Below are 10,415 nucleotides of genomic sequence, written 5' to 3' on the forward strand. Positions count from 1 at the left end.
ACTGGAGAGGTGGGACCCCCTCGGAGTCCCCCTCAGGGCTCTGAGACTCTCTCCTTGCCTGGGGAGGGGGCGGCATCCCCACCCCCTGTGAGTCAGGTAGTGAACAAGGAAACAGGGACATGTATAATTGTAAACTTTCCCCAGGGGCTCTCGTGCACGGTCAGGATTTGGAAGCATCAGTCTGGCCTAGCACTCCCCCTTCAAGTGACTTTTCCAAAGGTTATCAGTAAGGGCAGCGGAAAGAAAAGGAGTGATTGTTCTCTAAATATCAACCATTTGCCAAGCACTGTGCTTATGGGCTTTACAGAGATGACCTCATTGGTGGGTGTATTTACAGCAAGGAGGGAATTAATTGCCAGCAAGGTTAAGTAACTTGCTCAAGGTCATGCTGGTAATGAGGAATAGGAACAAGTCTGTGCTCAGAGCTCTCTGGTTCCAAACTCCAAAGTCTTTCCATAATACTGTGTAACCAACAGCAGGTTGGGGGAATGAGGTTCCAGGCCAGTTCCCCAAGTGTGGTCCTCAAACCAGCCACATCAGCGGGTTTAACAGAAACTTGTTGTGACAACCTAAATGGGAAAAGAATTTGAAAAAGGATACATGTATATGTATAACTGAATCCCTTTGCTGTACACCTGAAACTAACACAACATTGTGAATCAACTATACTCCAATATAAAATAAAAATTTTTAAAAAAACAGGAACTTGTTAGACATGCAGATTCTATAACATGTAGGATGGATAAACAACAAGGTCCTGCTGTATAGTATAAGGAACTGTATTCAATATCCTGTGATAAACCATAATGTAAAGAATATGAAAAAGAATGTATATATGTGTAACTGAATCACTTTGCTGTACAGCAGAAATTAACACAACATGGTGAATCAACTATACTTCAATAAAATTTGAAAAAAAGAAAGAAAGAAATTCAGGTTCTCAGACCTCACCCCAGACCTACTGAATCAGACCCTCTGCGGGTGGCCCCAGAGAATGACCTGAGTCTTAGCCAGCCGTGCAGGTGGGTCTGATACACACCAAATTTTGAGAACCAGTGCACCAGGCCGGTCGTTCTCAAGGGTATTTGATGAAGGGCCCCTAAACTTGCATCTACTACTTTCCTTGCCTCTCTTCTCCTTCAAACCAGAACAGCCGTCTTAGCAGGGCTTTCTAGGAAGGGTCTCGCATTGCTGCCATGATTCTGCTGTCAGCAGAAGCCCAGTGAGTTCACACCAGTCCACACAGAACTGGTGTGTTCACAGATGCTATTGCCCTCCTCTAAAAATAGTCCAATGGAGCCTGCTCCAAGGGCCTGTGAGTAACAGCATGTGCTTTCTCCCCTCGCCTGGAGAAGAGAGAGCATAAGAGGAAGAGAAAGAGAGACTCCCTGTCCCTTTGTACTTGTAAGAATATAGAAGAATGGGGGGAGTAGCCTTAGTGCTCCAGAAAGAACTCTCACCATCTTTCATAAAGGAAATCCAGCAAGAGGGGCCCTAACTGGGCAGAGTTACCCCAGGGAAGCAGGAATCCATCACTTGCTCGTGCATTTTTTAATGATCTTAGCAGCTGAAATCTTGTTTAAAAGAGCGTGGTAAAAAGAACAAAATAGTGCCATTTGCAGCAACATGGATGGACCTAGAGATTGTCGTATTGAGTGAAATAAGTCAGACACAGAAAGACAAATATCATATGATATCACTTGTATGTGGAACCTAAAAAAAGGGGGGAGGGTACAAATGAACTTATTCACAAAACGGAAGTAGAGTCACGAAAGTAGAAAACAAACTTATGGTCACCAGGGGATGGTGGGGGAGGGATAAACTGGGAGATTGGAATTGACATATACACACTACTATATATAAAATAGATAACTAATAAGAACCTACCGTATAGCACAGGGAACTCTACTCAGTGCTCTGTAATGGCCTATATGGGAAAGGAATCTTAAAAAAAAAAGAGTGGATATATGTATATGTATAACGGATTCACTTTGCTGTACACCTGAAACTAACACAACATTGTAAATCAACTAGACTCCAATAAAAATGTTTTTTAAAAAAAAGCGCGGTGGCAGGGGAGCGGGCAGTGAAATCAAGGAAACGAGATGCCGTCTGCAGGGCACGTGGAGGGAGCAGGAGACAGGACTGCCTGTCAGCCCATCTGGGTCTGCCTGACGGAGGGATTTGGGGGTTTGCAGTTTACCCATGAGATGCTGCTTTCTTCACACCGCTGGAAGAGCTTCCTCCCCTCTGTCCCCTTCCCCAACTTCAGCCATCACCCTCACCTGCCAGGGGCCCAAACAAGTTCAAGGTTTCCCCAGAGCATCCATCTCAGGAAGAGTGACCCAGTTTCCTGTCCCCTGAGAGGGCCTGGCATCTGGGAATTGCTGTGTCAGGTCACACTGCCCCTTTGTCATTTGCTCAAGACTTGTGTCAAATGTCAGCTTGGTGCCAAGACAGAGCCCAGATCCGAGGGTATGGTGGCGACACCAACCATACAATCTTTACTTCGAGTTCCAGTCCTCAAGCAGAATTATGCTGACCCACGAATTTTCATTCAGGGCACTGGGCAGTTCAGAGGGTTGGTAGAGAGAAAAAAGGATGTTAAATAGGAACCAAAAACCATCGATTGCTTCAGTCAACAATGACAAAAAAAAGGAAAACTCACTCAGTTATGCCCACAGGAATCGTCCTTGTCACTCTGCCCGTGACAGAGCCCGGCCAGCTTGTGAAATCTCAGTAGCCTCTTTATATGGTAACAAAAGAAACAGTGAGAAGAAAAATATTTTGTTTTCACTAAGCAGACTCCCCTGGTGGGTGTCAGGTGTGTCTCTTTCTTTTCCTGGAGAATAGGTTTTCTGTTTGTTTATTTGTTTGGTTTGCTTGTTTTTCCCAGGTTCTGGTTACAGGGGAAGGGCCTGGATTCTCGATGAGTATTTTGCTATAGCAAGGCTTGTACAGCGATGCACCATTTATGAACTCTACTCCGATGTTCACATGAAGAATGGAAGTGGGGACTAAGCTGATGCTAAAGAGTGAGCCGAATTATTTAGTGGACTTAATCATATGGCTGCTTCTGCTTACCCTTAAAAAAGAGTTGACCAGCCTCTCACAGGAGGAGGAAATTAACACTGAGGTTAAAGAATTTCATCAGCATGAATCCAACCCAACATCCCTCAATCAGTGGGGTCCAGAGACGCTGCTCCATTTTTAGTGGTTCTCCCAGCCCACAGCTCTGGCTGGGGCCCCTTCAGCCTCCTCCTGTGCCCTCCTCACTGCCAAATTGAATGCCTTGATCTCAAATGAATATGAACTGCAGATATATGTATGTAGTAAACATTTGTCATTTTCCTTCAGTCTCCCAGCATCTTCAACACCCTTCTCACGACTGGGCAATTCCTCAATATAGACACCAGACATTCTCTTCTGGACTGCTTTGCAGCTGGGGCCTGGCATATGACTTAGATTTTGACATCAGAACCACCTGCTTCAGACTTTGCTTTGAAGCCTGTAGCATAAAGGAGTGGGTACCGTGCAGATTCCATTTTGGTGAGCATGTTGGCAGTCAGATCCAGTTTCCTAGGGCAACAGTGATGGGGGATTCTAGCAATAGCTCCCAGTGTCCCAGCACTAAGAGGGGGGCCAGTCCTCTGCCCCCCGCCAGACTAGATCCTCTACCAAATCTTAGCCATCTCTGACTACATAACCTTTAAGCCCAGTTCGCTAGTCCTGACAGAGACTCTGTAGGTTACCCATTCTCCAATAAATTATTTTTCAGCCTGAACTTGTCCAATTTGGATTCTGTTGCCTGCAACTAAGAATCCTAAGTTATACAACATGCTCCATCTCATTCAATCCCCCATAACAGCCCTGTAGAACAGGGTTAACCTCATTTTACAGAGGGGAAAACAGAGAATCTTAGCAGTCACTAAGCCTAATAAATGGGAAAGCTGAGATGTTTTCTTTTTCTGATTTCATGGACTCCCTATCTTCCAGTGAACTTGGAGTAATACTTTATTTGATTTTTCTGCCTCTCGTATTCTACCCCAAACGCAACCGTTAATTAATGACCTTGGAAGAAGAGGAAGAAAGACCAGATTCCCTCTACCCCCTGCATATGAGGACACAGTGAGAAGCCAGGAAGAGGGTCCTCACCAAGACCCCAATCTCCCAACATCTTGATCTTGCACCTTCCCAACCGCCAGAACTGTCAGAACTATGAGAAATGAATGTCTGTTTAAGCTGCTCAGTCTATGGTATTTTGTTACAGCAGCTCAAGCAGACAGGCAGATGTTATCCCACTGTGGCCATTATTGATTCATTCTTCATAGAAACAATAAAAAGAGGAGTGGAAAATAAGCAACTAATATTTCCCAAGTTTCCTGGATGTTCTATGCTCTATGCCAGATGATTTACGTTTTTTCCTTAATTTTCACAACACCACCACAATATCATCTCTTTTGTTTCAGTTTCAGAAATAAGAAAATTGAGCCAACAAGAGAACAAGTTATCAAAGTTATACAGGTAATATTTACCAGAACTACAATTTGAACTCAGAACTTTTTAAAATTTTTTTTTATTGAAGTATAGTTGATTTACAATTTGTGTTAATTTCTGCTGTACAGCAAAGTGACTCATTTATAAACATACACACATTCTTTCTTATATTCTTTTCCATTATGGTTTACCCCAGGATATTGAAAATAATTCCCTGTGATCTGCAGTAGGACTCTGTTGTTTATCTGTTCTATATGTAATAGTTTGCATCTACTAACCCCAACCTCCTACTCCATCCCTCCCTCACCCCCCTCCCCCTTCATAAGCACAAGTCTGTTCTCTATGTCTGAGGATGTTTCTGCTTCATAGATATGTTCATTTGTGCCATATTTTAGATTCCACATATAAGTGATATCATACGGTATTTGTCTTTCTCTTTCTGACTTACTTCACTTAGTATGATAATCTCTAGTTGCATCCATATTGCTGCAAATGGCATTACTTCATTCTTTTTTATGGCTAAGTAGTATTCCATTGTATATATGTACAACATCTTTTTTATTGAACTCAGAACTTTTGATCCCCAAATTTCTACCACAGTAAAATGAAACTTTTGAAAAAGACCTCCCTTCTTACAGCACACACAGCATAATAAAATGCAGATAAACAAAGATTTTGTCTTTTAAAGTCCAGACTGTTTTTGCTTTGGGGTATTTTGAGAAATGAGGATGCTGGTTACTTCTTCCTTAAACCGGGTTATTTCATGCAATAGCTCATAAAAATTATTTCCTTAGCTGACAAGTCTAGAGATTCAGGCACGGACATATCTCATTCATCTGAATATATCTCATAGTGACACGGTTAGCAAAATGCAACAGGAACATAACATTAAGCCCCCGTTGGCCTTAAAATGTGGAGGAAAATGAAGCTAGCGCAGTCTTCACACTGTCAGGCCTATCTTTGAGGCAAAATTTTAATGGACTATAAAGGAAAAGCCTACATCCAGAAAACACTGGGAATTCTAGAATTCTGCCTCCAAAATTCCAAGTGTTATCCCTATTTGCATAAACCAGGGATTTTTAAAACTACCACAACAACCCAATATTATGCACTGAATCAATTTCAAAGGTCTGTGAAGCAAAGAGAGAAGGAAGCCTTCCTTTTTACTTTTTTTTTAATTTATTTTTTTATACAGCAGGTTCTTATTAGTTATCCATTTTATACATATTAGTGTATATATGTCAATCCCAATCTCCCAATTCATCACATCCCTTTTTACTTTTTTCTTCTTTTTTTCTTTTCAGTTGAGCGTGTGCTGCCCAGATCTCAGGGTTCGAGGAATATGGAAGATGGTTCTGCTAAACAAACAACCAGAAACATTAATGCTGATTCACTCCAGATCTAGAAAAGCAACAAAGGAATCTTTTACTCCTGGTGACGAAATTCAAAGAGAGAGATTGAAAGAGACAGAGAAGTATTCCACCTTTGGAATCACAGTGTTGTTTTTCCCCCCTTCATCTGTTACATCTTTCTTCCCCACTATCCTTCCGTATGACAGATACTCAGTAAATTATAGTGAAAACTGCTTTGCCACCATACCTGGAAATTTGGGGGTATAAACTGTACCCACTAGGTGGGTTTGAGGTCAGCTGATGGGCAAATATTCTTCTTCTAAGTCCTCAGTACTACGCCAAGTGCTAGGGAAAATAGAGTTGTTTACAAACTTGTCCTTATGCTGAAAGGGTGTATATACTTTTATGGAAAAAGATAATCACAAATGAAACAAGAGTGAGCCAATTAACATATTAAATTTTTACACTTTCTGGTATATACTACAAGTGCTGTCAGGTTTCACAAGGAAGGGGAATTCATTTGAAGGCTGTGGGTAGGAAGAATCAGGTTCGCTAAACTCCTTAGCCTCAATCTACCCCTTCCACAAGGCCAGCTCCGAGCCTGGAGGCTTCCCTGCCAGGCCAGTTGGCACCTTGCTTTGGTATTAACCATAAAGACTTCAGACATTCATCCCTTACTAGCTTCCAGTTCAAATAAACAGACATGTATTAATAAACGACCACGTGCAATGTGCTTCCTGTCTTTTGAGGACACAGTGATCACTAAGAAACCAGCATTCTTCGACATTCACCTTCAGTCTTTGGATGTGGGCTGCTGCAGAAAAGAGGCGTGTCGCCTTGGGCAAAGCAACTCTCTTTAGCCAAGGTAAATATTGCAAAGCGCTGACAGCTGAGGGCATCCGCACATAGCACTCCCAGCAGGTAGAGGAGTAAGCCCTTCAAGTGCTGATGGGGAAGCTAGGCAGGGCATCACTGCATACACTAGTCTTTCCTTTATACCGTTTAAATCCACTACTTTAAGTTCTGGAAACATCTCTAGAATCCCAGGGTGGGTTGTGAGGGGTGAGGAGATTCTTTTGAGGGAAACTTAAAAGAGGAAGGTTAGGCCTGGGCACTACCGCTGGTTTGAGGGTCAAAACCAACGGTCATTATTTCCTTCCTCTTCAACCATTGTAGATTCTTCTACCTCCCGGCCAGCACTTCCGGGGTCTTGGTGGCTTACTTCATGGCATCACCCACATCCTCATCCCTGAGGAATCTCAGCCCTGGTCATCCTGCCTTTATCAGACTGTGGCCGCTGCACTCTTTTATCATCAAACAAGGGAATTTCGAGAGGTGCCCAGGTGAATTACTTAAGTGTCTCCACCGTATAACAGAAACCATACTTGATCCTGATAATCAGGGTTAATTACCCCTGTGGGACTGTGACGTGAGCTCACAAATACAGCCACCTACCCTTGAATCAAGCTGAGGTTTTTGCCTCACCCATCAGCTGGTTGTTAGGGATCCTCCATATGGTCATAGGTGTGAGCTGAGGGAGAGGTTCTGTTGTAACAGTGATCCTCTTTATCACCTATCTGGGCTACATGCTCAGAAATCTTGCTTGTCCAGAAATCTTGCTTGTCCAGAAATCTTGACTTTTTTTTTTTTTTTTTTTTTGCGGTACGCGGGCCTCTCACTGTTGTGGCCTCTCCCATTGCGGAGCACAGGCTCAGCGGCCATGGCTCACGGGCCCAGCCACTCTGCGGCACGTGGGATCTTCCCGGACCGGGGCACGAACCTGCGTCCCCTGCATCGGCAGGCGGACTCTCAACCACTGCGCCCGGACCGGGGCACGAACCCGCGTCCCCTGCATCGGCAGGCGGACTCTCAACAACTGCGCCACCAGGGAAGCCCTTGACTATTTTTATTGCTAAAAAAAAAAATCTCTATTTCTATAGCACTGGCCCTGCCCATGCTCCATCCTACGCGTGCTGCTTCTATCTTGTAATGGATGGCTGTTGGACCTGTCCAACTTTGTGACTAGGTGGATCCAAAAGAACTCTGCCCATGATGGACACTTTTGACTCCATGGTCATTGGTGTCTCCTGGTCAGTCATTCCATCACTTCCATGGCTCAGTAGCATGCCAGAGGCTGTTTTTCAAAAGGTATAAAATTATTTGTTAGAATTGGTATGGTCTTGCTCTAGAATCCTATGGTCTGTGTTGTGATTCTTCTCTGGTACTTAGTATAACTTCTGTGAGGAGTCTTTTCCCACCACTGGGGATACTTCTAATCTTATAAGTCTACTAGGTCATAAGGCCAAATAATGCATAGCAGCCTTGACCTGCTTCAGGGCTCTTTCCTGCCCCAGCCCCCAATCAAAATTAGTGAACTTCCATGTCACTAGGTATATCAGCTGGAGCGATATTCCAAGGTGTGGAATGTGCAGCTTCTAGAACAGCAAGAGGCCCACCAGGTGTTGAGCATCCTTCTTTATGCCAGGAGGCACAAGATGAAATAATTTGCCCTGTTCTGATATACCCCCAAATAACTGGACACCTAAAATTTTTGCTAATACGGGGCCCCCAAAATTTTCAGGGTTTTTTCTATCCTCTGAAGTGTATGGGCTTCCAGTGAACTAGCCATTATTTTTTTCATCTGGTCCAATTAGCATGATTCCATCCGTATAGTGGACCAGTGGATGTCCTATGGAATGTCCAGCCAGTCCAGATCTCTGAAAGTTAACACAGCCTTAGAGCCAGGCGATACATTTATATAGTGTCCAAATAAATTTATAGTATTCCAGATATGTTTTTCTGATAGAGATATAAAAGAATGGATTGTCCAGATCAAGGACCACATTTCATGAATCTGAGGCTATGCTTACCTGATCTAAAAAAATACTCTCAGGAATCAGCTGCAATTAGCACCAGTCCTTGCTTGAGCTTGTGGTATCTACAAGCATCCCACAGAAGCCATCTGGTTTTTTCAGGCTCATACTGGTGAATGTAATGGAGATAGGATGGGAAAGAATTTCAAGGATGACACTCATTTCTTTTGTTCCCCAAGGATGTAGTATTCTTTTTCACTTACTACCCTGCTAGAGGAGCAGGGTGCAATTTCAGAGGCTTCCTTCCACCCAGTCTTCCCCGTTACAATAGCTCTTACCACGCAGGCCAAGGAACCAATGTCAAGATTGTGCCTATTACCAAATATGTCTTCTTCAATTATATACCAGGTACTGGAAGAAAGACTCCTGACTGAGCGCATGCAGCTAGTGGGCATTGTGCTTAGCAAGAGCTACCCAATTCCACTATCCTTAGAGTTACATTTCCCATATTTCCCAAACATGGCACTTTCGAGAACATTCTCTCCCACAAGAATACTTTTCCAGTTCACCTCCAGTCTACGTGTTCACAAGTGCACAGCTGTCTTGTGCCAGGCACTGTCTGGTGGTGGGTGGAGGTCCCCATTGCCAACTGAGGGGCGAGTGGCCCAGCTCCAAAACCTCATCCTAGCATCTGGTTTCTCAAACCACTCCTGACACCAACTGTCATGGGCTGAGTTCCCAGGAAGCAGACGCTGAGACAGAGGGTAGCATGTAGGAAATCTATTCCAGATTGCTCCTGAGCGTGATACCTGTGGAAGAAAAAGGGTTCCGAAGCAGGACTGTGCAGAGGGAGAAGCTGGGTTAGAAGGCACTTTCGACAAAGCATCAGTTGACTCATCAGGCAGCTCAGAATCTGGGATGACCTGGAGGGTTGTGCAGAGTTGGGGCAAGGGGCCAGGCATTGTATCCACGTCAACTTAGGCATTAGATACAGGTTGACTCAGGAAGAGGGTCTTCAATTTGAGTAAGGTGACCCTTTTTAAATAATTCTGAAGAGGATGGACAGCTGAGGGCTCTGTGGACAATGCTCCCTGCAGCTGGGGGAAGAGGGTCCTTCAGTGTTCCCGAGGGACCTAGGCAACACACTGCAGCATCTACTCCAGCCACTCTCTTCATTGTGTAAGGAGATGGGATAACTAATGAGGGCTAAGAAGCTTCAGAGGACCAATTTTGAACAGCTGGCCCTGGAAGGCCATGTGCCCAGAAAAGGACTGTTTTGTCCGGAAAAATTGTGTGGATTAAATTGAAGAAAGGTTGCTGAGTCAGCAAGGTAAAGGCACTGCATGAAGATTCAGGAGACAAAGATTTTGACCTTTCCTTCCTCAGCTACTAAGTTACCAGGAAAGTCACTCCACTTCTCTGTCCCTCACTTTCCTCATCAGAAAATAAAAAAGGTACCTAGAGGGTAATACAGGAGAAAACCTAAATGACCTTGGGCATGGCAATGACTTTTTAGATACAACACCAAAAGCATATGATCCAACAATGAGATACGACCGCACATTTATTAGAAGGGTATGAATTCAAACCACTGATGACACCAAATTTTGGTTTGGAGGATGTGGCGCAACAGGAACTCTCATTCATTGCTGGTGGGAGTGCAAAATGGTACAATCACTTTGAAAGACAGTTTGGTGCTTTTTTACAAAACTAAACATATTCCTACTTTACAGTCCAATAATCATGCTCCTTG

The sequence above is a fragment of the Physeter macrocephalus genome, chromosome 18 (assembly GCF_002837175.3).
Source record: "Physeter macrocephalus isolate SW-GA chromosome 18, ASM283717v5, whole genome shotgun sequence".
Lineage (NCBI taxonomy): Eukaryota > Metazoa > Chordata > Mammalia > Artiodactyla > Physeteridae > Physeter > Physeter macrocephalus.